The sequence below is a fragment of the Helianthus annuus genome, chromosome 10 (genome assembly GCF_002127325.2).
Source record: "Helianthus annuus cultivar XRQ/B chromosome 10, HanXRQr2.0-SUNRISE, whole genome shotgun sequence".
In the NCBI taxonomy this organism is placed as follows: domain Eukaryota; kingdom Viridiplantae; phylum Streptophyta; class Magnoliopsida; order Asterales; family Asteraceae; genus Helianthus; species Helianthus annuus.
In genome coordinates this window covers 122,460,191-122,472,418 of record NC_035442.2, presented here as the reverse complement: position 1 = coordinate 122,472,418, position 12,228 = coordinate 122,460,191, and positions in this window count along the sequence as shown.

Below are 12,228 nucleotides of genomic sequence, written 5' to 3'. Positions count from 1 at the left end.
AGGAATGCGAGAGCGTCTGAGTTGCTTGGTTTGTCGGTCCATGATTTCGACAGGCTTTTCCACGAAGTGTAGCGTCTCATTGACCTGAAGATCGTCGAGTGGTATTATCGCGTCGTGGTCGGCTACGCATTTCCGAAGGTTTGAAATATAGAAAGTCTGGTGGACATTGCTGAGTTCCTCCGGTAATTCGAGTTTGTAGGCAACTTTACCGATCCTTTCCAGAATCTTAAAAGGTCCAACAAATCGAGGCGCAAGTTTCCCTCTTTTGCCGAATCGGACTACCCCCTTCCATGGTGATACCTTTAGGAGCACGTAGTCGCCAACTGCAAATTCGCGGGGCCTGCGTCGTTTATCGGCGTACATCTTTTGCCTGTCCCGTGCCTTCACCAAATTTTCCCTTATCTGGTGGATCTTGTCAGTCGTTTCTTGCAGAATCTCGGGCCCAGTCAATTGTGAATGACCGACCTCGTGCCATACAATAGGCGAGCGACATCTCCTACCATACAAGGCTTCGAAAGGTGCCATTTCGATGCTGGAGTGATAGCTATTATTGTACGAAAATTCGACCAAAGGTAGGTGTTTACTCCAACTACCACCAAAGTCGATAACACACGCACGGAGCATGTCTTCAATAGTACGAATCGTTCTTTCCGTCTGCCCGTCGGTTTGCGGGTGGAATGCGGTACTCAAATTCAGCGTCGTACCTAGAGCTGCTTGAAAAGTTTCCCACAATCTCGATGTAAACCGAGCATCGCGATCAGAAATGATATCTCGAGGCGTACCATGATTCTTAATGATCTCGTCGGTGTAGATTTGGGCTAGCTTGGCCACCTTATAGTCTTCTCGTATTGGCAAAAAGTGGGCTGATTTGGTTAGACGGTCGACTATAACCCAGATACTGTCGTGACCTGATGGCGTGGTCGGAAGCTTAGTTATGAAATCCATAGCTATGCTTTCCCACTTCCATACGGGTATCGGCGGTTGTTCGAGTAAGCCTGAGGGTCTTTGGTGTTCAGCCTTGACTCTTGCACAAGTTAAACAGCTACCAACATATAGAGCAATATCCCTTTTCATTCCAGGCCACCAGTACTTGTAGCGAAGATCCTGGTACATTTTGTCCGCACCGGGATGAACGGAATATCGGGATTTGTGGGCTTCGTCCATGATGATCTTTCGCAAATCTGTCCTCCTCGGAACCCAGATTCGGTCCAGATAATAGAATATCCCGTTGGCTTTGCTCACGAGTTGAGTTCCATCGTGATAGATTCGTTCTTTCTTCAACGTACGCTCGTTGAAGCAAGCGTGTTGTGCTTCGCGGATGAGAGCTTCGAGGTTATACTGAGCCTGGATGTTTAGAACACCTATCACGTAATTCTTTCTGCTGAGGGCGTCTGCAACTACATTCGCCTTGCCTGGGTGATAACGGATCTCACAGTCGTAGTCGTTGAGAAGTTCTACCCATCGGCGTTGACGCATATTGAGTTCTCTCTGGTTAAAGATATGTTGTAAGCTCTTGTGATCGGTGAAGATCGTACACTTTGTACCATACAGGTAGTGTCGCCAAATCTTTAAGGCAAAGACAACTGCGCCTAGCTCGAGGTCATGGGTTGTATAGTTCTTCTCGTGGATTTTGAGCTGTCGAGATGCGTAAGCTATAACCTTGTCTCGTTGCATGAGAACACAGCCAAGTCCAAGGTTTGAAGCATCACAATAGACAACGAAGTCATCGCTTCCGTCCGGCAGTGTAAGAACTGGTGCATGGCACAGCATGTGTTTGAGGGTTTGGAAAGCAGTCTCCTGCGCGTTTCCCCACACAAAAGGCTTGTCTTTATGAGTAAGGGAGGTAAGCGGTATAGCAATCTTTGAGAATCCTTCGATGAATCTCCGGTAATAACCAGCTAATCCGAGAAAAGAGCGAACTTCTGACGGATTCTTTGGCGTAACCCATCCCTTGACTGCCTCAATCTTTGCAGGATCAACGTGGATACCCCGACTATTCACAATGTGACCCAGAAATTGAACCTCCTCCAACCAGAACTCGCACTTGGAGAATTTGGCGTAGAGTTGGTTTCCCTGAAGCAACTCGAGAACCAATCGCAAATGCTGCGCATGTTCGGCCCTCGATCTGGAATAGATCTGGACATCGTCGATAAATACAATGACGAAACGGTCTAAGAACGGTTTACACACGCGATTCATCAGATCCATAAAGACCGCGGGTGCGTTGGTCAAACCAAAAGGCATGACAACAAATTCGTAGTGGCCGTATCGGGTTCGAAAAGCGGTTTTGGGTATATCTTCCTCTTGAATCCGCAACTGATGGTAGCCTGAACGTAGATCAATCTTGGAGAAACATTGAGCACCTTGTAGTTGGTCAAACAGATCATCGATTCTTGGTAAGGGGTATCGGTTCTTGATGGTTAGCTTATTCAATTCCCGGTAATCGATGCACATCCGGAACGACCCGTCCTTCTTTTTGACGAAAAGGACTGGCGCGCCCCATGGAGAAGTGCTCGGGCGAATGAAGCCTTTTTCAAGTAACTCTTGGAGTTGGTTTGAGAGTTCTCGCATCTCAGAGGGAGCGAGTCGATACGGAGCTTTGGCCACTGGGTTAGCTCCTGGAATAAGGTCGATTCGAAAGTCGATATCACGACTTGGAGGTAATCCAGGAAGATCATCAGGGAACACCTGAGGAAATTCTCGGACAACAGGAACATCCTCGACTTCAACTTTCTTTTTCTTGTCCGTCTCAGCTACAACAATGTTGGCCAAGAAGGCTCGATATTCCTTGCGGAGATATTTGCGAGCTTGAAGACAGGACATGAGCTTGAGATCTTTCGCAGTAGTTTCACCATAAACACATAGATTATCACCACTAGCTAGCACAAAACGAATCATCTTATCGGCACACACAACTTCAGCATGGTTTTCACGAAGAAAGTCCATGCCTACTATGACATCGAAACTTCCGAGCTGCATCGGAATGAGATTAATCGGGAATATATGTTTGTTGAGCTCGAGAGTACAATCACGGAGCACAGAATTGACAGCAATGGTTCTTCCGGTAGCGACTTCTACTTCGAAGGGTGTCGAAAGATAAGAGCGCTTACGTCTAAGAAGTTTCTCAAACTCAAATGACACAAAGCAGTTATCGGCTCCAGTATCAAACAAACATGATGCATATATACCATTCACAAGGAACGTACCATTGACCACGTTGTTATCAGCTTGAGCCTGGCGTGCATTGATGTTGAAAGTTCTGGCGTGAGCGGCTTGTTGTTGAGGCTGTTGTTGTTGTTGCTGGGGTTGTTGAGCTTCTTGTTTCACCACCCTGTTCGGGCACCGGTTTGCGAAGTGGTTAGGGTCACCACATGCAAAGCAGGTCCGAACATTGTTTGTTGGGGCCTGAGCGGTTTGTTGAGCTTGAGGAGCAGGGAGTAGAGCCTGGTTGACAGTGACTTGAGCTTGAGCTTGACGGGGACCATAGCGACAACTCGCAGTGAAATGCCCGTAGACGTTGCAGTGAGCGCAGAATCGGCAAGCCACACCCACCGGGTGATGATAAGAACATGTAGCACAGAGTGGGTGGGGGCCGGTGTACGCACGCTTTGCTGGCGGCGCATTGATCACTGGCGCTGAACGCTGTGGCTGTTGCTGCTGAGCTGGTACAGACTGTAGTGGAGCAGCAGTGGTTGCAGCAGCGCAACTCTTGTTCTTCTTTCTTCTTCTCGAGGACTTGGAGGCTTGAGTAGTAGGGTTGTCGGTTGATGCGGTAGTCACTTGATGCAACGACTTGGATGGCTTATCCCAGACACCAGCCTTAACCCGCTTGTCGTTAATCTCAGCAGCGAGTAGGTAGGTTTCCTCGATCGTTGCGGGTTTGGCGGCGTGAACAAAATCTGCGACACAATCCGGAAGAGCACGGATGTATTTCTTGATGGTCATGTCGGAAGTCTTGACCTGGTCGGGACATATGATACTCAATTGCTTGAAACGGGCGGTGAGACCCGCATTGTCTCCCTCCTTTTGCTTGATACTCCAGAACTCATCCTCCAACTTTTGGCGTTCGTGGGGAGGACAGAACTCGTCCATCATGATCGCTTTCAATTCCTTCCACGTCAGCTCGTATGCAGCGTCGTTCCCGCGCTTGTTCCTTTCTGCGGTCCACCAGTCCAAAGCTCGCGACTGGAAGACACCGGTAGCATTGAGAGTACGGAGGTGATCTGGGCATCCGCTTTGACGAAGGGTGACTTCTACCGAGTCAAACCAATGAAACAGAGCCGTAGGGCCATCTTCACCGGTAAACTCTTTTGGCCCACATGCCTTGAATTGTTTGAAGCTAAAAGTAGCTTTGTTGGAGTCTTTGGGCGTGAGGGTTCGGGATTCCTCAGATGACTTGCTTGCGTTCTCGAATACTTCACTCACAGCCTTTGCTACCGTTTTAGAGAGGATAGCAGCAAAACGACGATCTCTCTTCTCCCGACGAGTAAGACGTTGGCGAGGCCTTGATGATGACGACATGGTCTGCAATAGACATCGCCATTGGGCTCAACACAACGAATTCGAATCTCGCACGTCTTAGTTTACTAAAGCTTAGAATCACGTCACATCTCACGTCACGTAACACATATAAACACATAAGCACATAATCACAGAGGCACATAAGCACAGAAGCAATTAAAGTACATAAGTAATTAAGCAAATAGAGCACTTAATTCCCTAAACACGTACGAAATTTTATCACAGAGGCTGTCAGAAAACAGAAACCTATAATCACAAGTCGAGTGTCGTTCGTTTTGCGTATCGGATAGCATCACATTGTATCGTCTATCTTAGTCGTATAGCGTAGCATAACACACTGGTTTCGTTTAGATCACATCAACAGGGACTTGAATCGAGATATAATAGCAACAAGGGTCACGCTGATTGATAACAAACGGAGTAATCAACGAATCTTAAAACACGTAAACAGGTAAATCACATAAAATCAACGAAGCAACACTTGAAATCGGAAAATGGATTGTCTGCGGCTACTAGACTTTGACTAACCATGGCAATTTAACTATTCACAGTTGACTTGTCGTCACTTTCGACTCTAGGGGACATGTTTCTGCCTCGATTCTTGGGCATTATGCATGCGCATTCTAGGCCATCCTCGTGAGTTCAGGTCGTTGGAGTCCGTCAATTGCCTTGGCGAGATAAAATAAAGCTGGAATAGCTGCCAAGGTTAGGGTTTCACCCCTAGCTCAGCAATTTCTTCCTTGTTTTAAGAAAATCTAGAGGAAAGTTTTCCTCAAATTACGGGTTTCAGCCCTAATTTGGTATAATTCTCCCCCGTTTATTGATAGAAATTGCACAAAATAATTGGCAAAAATTCGTAATTTAGGCAGGAATTTGCGGGTTTCACTCCTGATCCCGTCCAAATTACAAAATTTGGCTCGGAGTTCGGATGTAATGATAGAATATAAGGAAACAACATAAAATAAGCACATAAACTTGGTCTCTTGGTTCCTAACTATAGTCTAGGTCTCTAAGACAGCGATCCGGACTAGATCGTGTCTAACCTAATTCCCTATAGTTATGGCTCTGATACCAATCTGTCACACCCCAACCGATGGCGGAATCATCGGGGCGCGGCACTGAGCGAAACAGATTGTTCAGAAGTTTCCACAACAACTATCATACAATTCAGTTATATAACACGTCCCATACCGTGTCCCAAATAATAACAAGTTATCATAGAAATCAACTAAACAATATGGGAACTGTTCCGACAACTCGGATTCTTAATTATTACAGACCAAAAGTAAATATTGTTTAAGACTTCTAGACAACTATCCGTAAATCTTACTGACTACAGGTGCCAGTACAAGATCTACAGATAATTATGGCCCTGGAGCAGATACGTGGACACTGTCCTAAGGTCACAGGCTCCTAGAAGCTTATTATTGCCTCGCTTCCCTAGCACGCTAGTAGCTTAAACACCTGTCACATACGTTAAAATAAAAGTCAATACATATAATGTAAAGGTGAGTACACAAGTTTGATATAGCATATAGAGTTCGAATAGTTTACGCATAACCAAGCACGTACACAAGGGCAAACGATGCATGTAAATTATCAACATGGGACCATCGATACCAACGACTTCGGGTTGACTGTCCGAGACAGTTCGCAATACATGATTACCACCGTAATCCATGCGAGTAATTGTCCTTAGCAACCCCCGTGGGAACGGGTGCTGAGTCCAAACTATAGTACTACGTTGCTAAAGCAGGTAGATAGCACTCCACGTGTAAACATAACAAACAGCAATCATTTAGACAAGTAATACATGCAAGTAGGTTAGCGTTCAAATAGTTTGTGTTGTTTGTGAATTTGATAGATTACGTATGTAACACCCAAAAGTGCTGAAAGCAAAAAGGGATCGAGTATACTCACAGTGGCTGATTGTGGATTGAAGGGAGCACTGAGAATAGGTTAGCCTGAATAGTTTGATAACACAACGATGAGTAACGCGGAAAAAGTAAACAATGTACTTGGATCGAGTAGGCCATTCGATCGGACAGCAGTTCGATCGAGTGGGCTGTTCGATCGGTTTGAAAGTCCGTTCGAACATCCGCTCGATCGGCCGGCTGGCTCGATCGGCTGGTTCCTTCAAGTGGATTGTTTCTTCCTTTGATGTGAAGGATGTGTTTGTGTATGATGGTTGTACTACCTTTCAGGTTGGCCGATCGAACAGCTGTTCGTTCGGTTATCCCAACCGATCGGTTAGCATTGTAGACTTGGCAAGATGTCACTCGATCGGTTAGCATGCTCGATCGGGTGACATTCCATTGTTTCAAAAGTCTATGTGTTTTAAAGTATAGTATCTCATGATCCGAGCAGTAATGATTACAATCGAGTGGCGTAGTCGATCGAACAGTATCTCGTCAATACTACACCTTTGTGCGTTGGTGGGTCTAAGTGCTAGTCGATCGGTTAGCCTAACCGATCGGCTGGCATAGTCGTTCGGTTGGGCTGTTCGATCGAACAGCCTAGCCGTTCGGCCAGCTTCTCGATTCGGTTAACTTTTCACTTAACACTTGTTTCTTCCCGTTACTTGGTGTGATTTGGAGATATTTTGACTACGGGTTGAACCACAAAGCTGAAGTCCCTACTTAGCCTACCAACTCGAGCAGGAATCACCCAAACTCGGCCAGAGACGGTTTGGAACCTAAGTTTAACGTTTAACCCGAAATCGGTACATCTCTTGGTAGAACCCGAATCTTGAACCATGTGTTGTTTAGATTGATTTGTAAACCGGTTCAAGTCTCGTTTTCACCTTTTTGAGTGTGAAAGAGTTGAAAGATAGATGAAAACCCATCTTCCAATCCTTTTCCACCGTGAAATGTTAAGATCTTTGATAGATTTTAAGTTATTGATGCGGAAATCGGTTAGATCTAGCTTATTCATGATTGAATGAAGTCAAGAACATGAAGTTCTTGATGAACACCAAGAACACCATGATGACATCACTCAAGAACATCTAGATCTTGGTGATTTCATGGATGAAATTCAGATTTTGAAAGATAGAAAGATGGAGAATCGATTAATGAACAAAAACGTACAAGGATTAGAGCGAAATACTTACCGGTTTGAGAGAAATCTTGGATTTAGTGAGAAGAAGAGGCTGGTCGGTCAGAGCTTTTCCAAAAGTGGAAAGTTTGACAAGGACAGCCCTATTTATAGGCTTCCAAAAGAGGAAAGGTCAGCTGATCGAACAGCATCCCTGATCGAGCAGCTGTCCGATCGAACAGTCTGTTCGATCGGCTAGCCTGTTCGATCAGGTTGCCCTGTTCGATCGGCTTGCCTGGTTTTTGAGTGTTTCGCGACGATTTTTGATATTTCGATTTCGATGAACGATGATTTGAGAATGATAGAATTCCTAATCAAATTACTTTTAGTTCCAACTACTATATCTAACATACAAGCATCCTTACAACCATTTCGGGTTCGATTTCCATTGAGTTTGATTCACCTTCGATTCTTGATTGATTTGATTGATTCACCACACACTTTAACATAAAAGTAAGCACGCACAAGTAACACATAAGGCACACACACACGTATAGGAGCATTAAAATCCCCACACTTGAGTTTGATGATTGATTCGATTCACCTTGATTATTGATTGATTAGCTTTATTGCGTTGTTACTTCCTACCATTCACAGTCGATCGTTGATTCACAGTTCGATTATCGGTCGATTAGTTTGATTATACAACACTTACTCCAAATAATACGAAAATCAAAATGAAACTAAAATGAAATTAATCTTTATTAATCTTTAATTCCAATAACAGTCAACACTTGACTTTGACTTTGACTTTTGGAAAACACGGGGTGTTACACGTTCGAATCGTCACAAGCACAATACAACTACGGCTATGAGCGCGACCCATATGTGGTGTCGGCTAGATATAATGCGCGCTATCCAGACGGAGCTCATGGAAACATGGGACCACCGGACTACTCGGCTCATGGGTATCCAATACCTCCCAGACCCCCAGTTCCGCAACACGCGCCACAACCACGATTTTCTCCTCCTGAACAGGAAGAGATACTCCATCGACTAGATCGTGTGGAGAGAGAGTTCGAAGAAGAGAAAAAGAGCCACCGAGGATTTCTCAAAGGATTGGCGAACCTACTAAAGGGCAAAAAGAAGAAACGTGACCATTAGCCCTTAATAGTAGTACTAATGTAATTTCTACTTTGAAATAAGTCCCTGCGTGGACACTTATCGTATTTCAGTCCCTACGTGGACTTATCTTTTAGTCCTTGCATGGACACCTATCTTGTATTAGTCCCTGCGTGGACTTGCCACTTATTTTAAACCTCTATGGAGGTATGTACTATTTGAAAGACCCGTTTAGGGCAATATGTAATTGTATTTGAGATTATGGAATGTATGTTATGAGTTTTGTTTTAATATGTATAAAATAAATCAAAACCATTCCTTTTATATTGATCTGCCTAGATAAAGAATCTTAAAAGGTGAAACCTAGCTTGGTGTCTTTTAAGATCCAGTCAAGATGGTACGACCTAATTGAAAAGATTCTGATTCCCTGTTAACCTCTGTACGCATGTTAACAATCATGGCAGATGTGATTCGTTAAAATCACGCACGTCATTCTTATACAATAATCCTTTAAGGATTTCAAAACCCAACTAAATGATTTATAAATCGTGGGTTAAATCACCAATGAAGGTGATCAATCTTATTAAAACATCCATTAGTGATGTAGTGCCTACGGGCCAACCATATTAAAACATCCATTAGTGATGTAGTGCCTACGGGCCAGTATTATTAGAAACATCCATTAGTGATGTAGTGCCTACGGGCCAACCATATTAAAACATCCATTAGAGGTGTAGTGCCTACGGGCCAACCATATTAAAACATCCATTAGAGGTGTAGTGCCTATGGGCCGTAATAATTGTCTTATAACGACAAAAGGCAGTGGTGGTCTATGACTCCCTGTCAGAAAGAGATAAGAGAACTACGGTTCAAATCTCTATGCCTTTGATTCTCTGAAATCTCGGCTAAAATTATAAAACATCCTCGTGATTAGGCTTTATGCCGCCAATACTATTTATATAGCTGAAATAGGATATATTCAAATCCTAATATATAATGAAATAATAAGTTAACCAAATATGGTCTCTGTACCATGGTTGACAAATTGTCATAAAAGACAATTATATAATAATCTCCTGAATAAAAATTTTGTTATCTTCTGTAACAGATTCAAGTTACAATGGCGGATCCCAACGGAGAGAATAGCCATACTAATGAAGATGACTACGACAATACGCCAGTGCATTTGACAGGCGCACAACTGAAGGCTCTGATTGACAATGCTGTTCAGGCAGCTCTTGATCGTCAATATAATGAGTCCCAAGGCAGAACCGTGTCAAAACCACCCTCTAAACCAAAGACACACTCCAAACCACCCTCTCAACCCAAGAAAGATGACGACAAACACTCGTCCACTGAGAACAGCGTTCATCGCGATAGGGAATATACTGATGCATCAAATGCTAAGGGTTGCACTTACAAGTATTTTGTATCTTGTAAGCCCCAGGAATTTACAGGGGAGAAAGGTGCTGTTGATTGTATCACCTGGCTAGATGAGATGGACACTATTGTGGACATCAGCGGGTGTGCAGAGAGGGATGTGGTGAAGTATGTGTCCCAGTCATTTAAGGGCGAGGCCCTGGCATGGTGGAGAGCGTTGGTGCAGGCATCAGGTAAGTCTGCTTTGTACAAGATGACATGGGAGGAATTTATTGCTCTCATTAAGGAAAACTACTGCCCTCAGCATGAGGTTGAGAAGATCGAGGCTGACTTTGTGTCACTGGTGATGACGAACCTGGACTGCCAGGCATATTTGACGAGTTTCAATACAATGTCTCGTCTGGTCCCATACCTTGTGACCCCAGAACCTCGAAGAATCGCCCGTTTCATTGGGGGCTTAGAGCCCGCGATAAAGGCAAGTGTAAAGGCCTCTCGGCCGACGACCTTCAGGTCGGTTACTGACCTCTCCTTGTCTCTCACCTTAGACGTTGTCCGCCTGAGGACCCTAAGGAGCAAGGAGGCTGAGAAGAGGAAACGTGAGGATAATACCTCACGAAGATCTGGAAAGAAGCACCGTGGAAACGGTGACGGCAAGAGAGGGGCTGAGACAAAGAAAGATGGGCAAGCTGGTGAAAGGCCCAACTGCAAAATCTGCAAGAAACCCCACTCTGGGAAATGTAGATTTGCATCGAACTCACAATCGCAATCAAAGACTCCTTCCTGTGGACTATGCAAGTCCAAGGATCATAAGACTGTGGAGTGCAAAAAGATCAAGGATGCAACCTGCTATGGTTGTAACGAAAAGGGGCACATCAAGAGTAACTGCCCTAAGTATGCCAAGAAGGCGGAAGAAACAAAGAAGTCAAATGCGAGAGTTTTTCGCATGGATGCAAAGGAAGCGGTTCAGAACGACAATGTGCTCACATGTACTTTTCTCGTAAATAATATATTTGCAAGAGTACTATTCGATTCTGGCGCTGATAAATCCTTTGTAGACCAGAAATTTTGCCAACTACTAAATATGCCTATCAAAACCCTTGACGTGAAATACGAAGTAGAGTTAGCAGACGGCACGATAGAAACCGTCTCTACTGTTCTAGAAGGATGTGAAATGTCCATTAGGAACCATTCTTTTCCTCTATCTCTACTTCCCTTCAAATTAGCGGGTTTCGACATTGTGCTAGGCATGGACTGGTTATCCCATAACCAGGCCCAAATCATTTGCGGCAAGAGGCAGATAGTTTTAAAGACTCCAAGTGGTGAATCTCTTACCATTCGAGGAGATACGCAGTACGGGTTACCCGAAGACGTATCTATGCTGAAAGCTTCAAAGTGTTTGAACAGAGGCTGCGTAATTTACATGGCTCAGGTGATAATTGAAGAACCGAAGCCGAAGATCGAGAATCTTCCTGTCATTTCTGAATACCCCGAGATTTTTCCTGAAGAACTACCTGGTTTGCCACCGGATAGACAAGTGGAATTCAGAATAGACATCATTCCTGGAGCAGCTCCTATAGCTAGAGCACCTTACAGATTAGCTCCGACGGAAATGAAAGAACTGAGGACTCAGTTGGATGAACTGCTCGCGAAAGGTTTTATCAGACCTAGTTCATCTCCCTGGGGAGCTCCTGTCCTGTTTGTAAAGAAGAAGGACGGATCAATGCGGTTGTGCATTGATTACCGTGAGCTGAACAAAGTTACCATAAAGAATAGATATCCTTTGCCACAGATCGATGATCTGTTCGATCAACTGCAAGGAGCGAGCTACTTTTCGAAGATCGACTTAAGGTCGGGCTATCATCAGCTAAGGGTCAGAGATGAAGATGTACATAAGACAACATTTAGGACTCGCTATGGTCATTACGAGTTCCTAGTGATGCCTTTTGGGCTCACAAATGCACCGGCTGCGTTCATGGATCTCATGAATCGCGTCTGCAAGCCGTATTTGGACAAATTTGTCATAGTCTTCATCGACGATATCCTTATATATTCCAAGAACCAAGCTGACCACGAGAAGCACCTCCGTTGCATTCTCGAATTATTACAGCGTGAGAAACTCTACGCCAAATTCTCGAAATGTGAATTCTGGCTACGAGAGGTTCAGTTTTT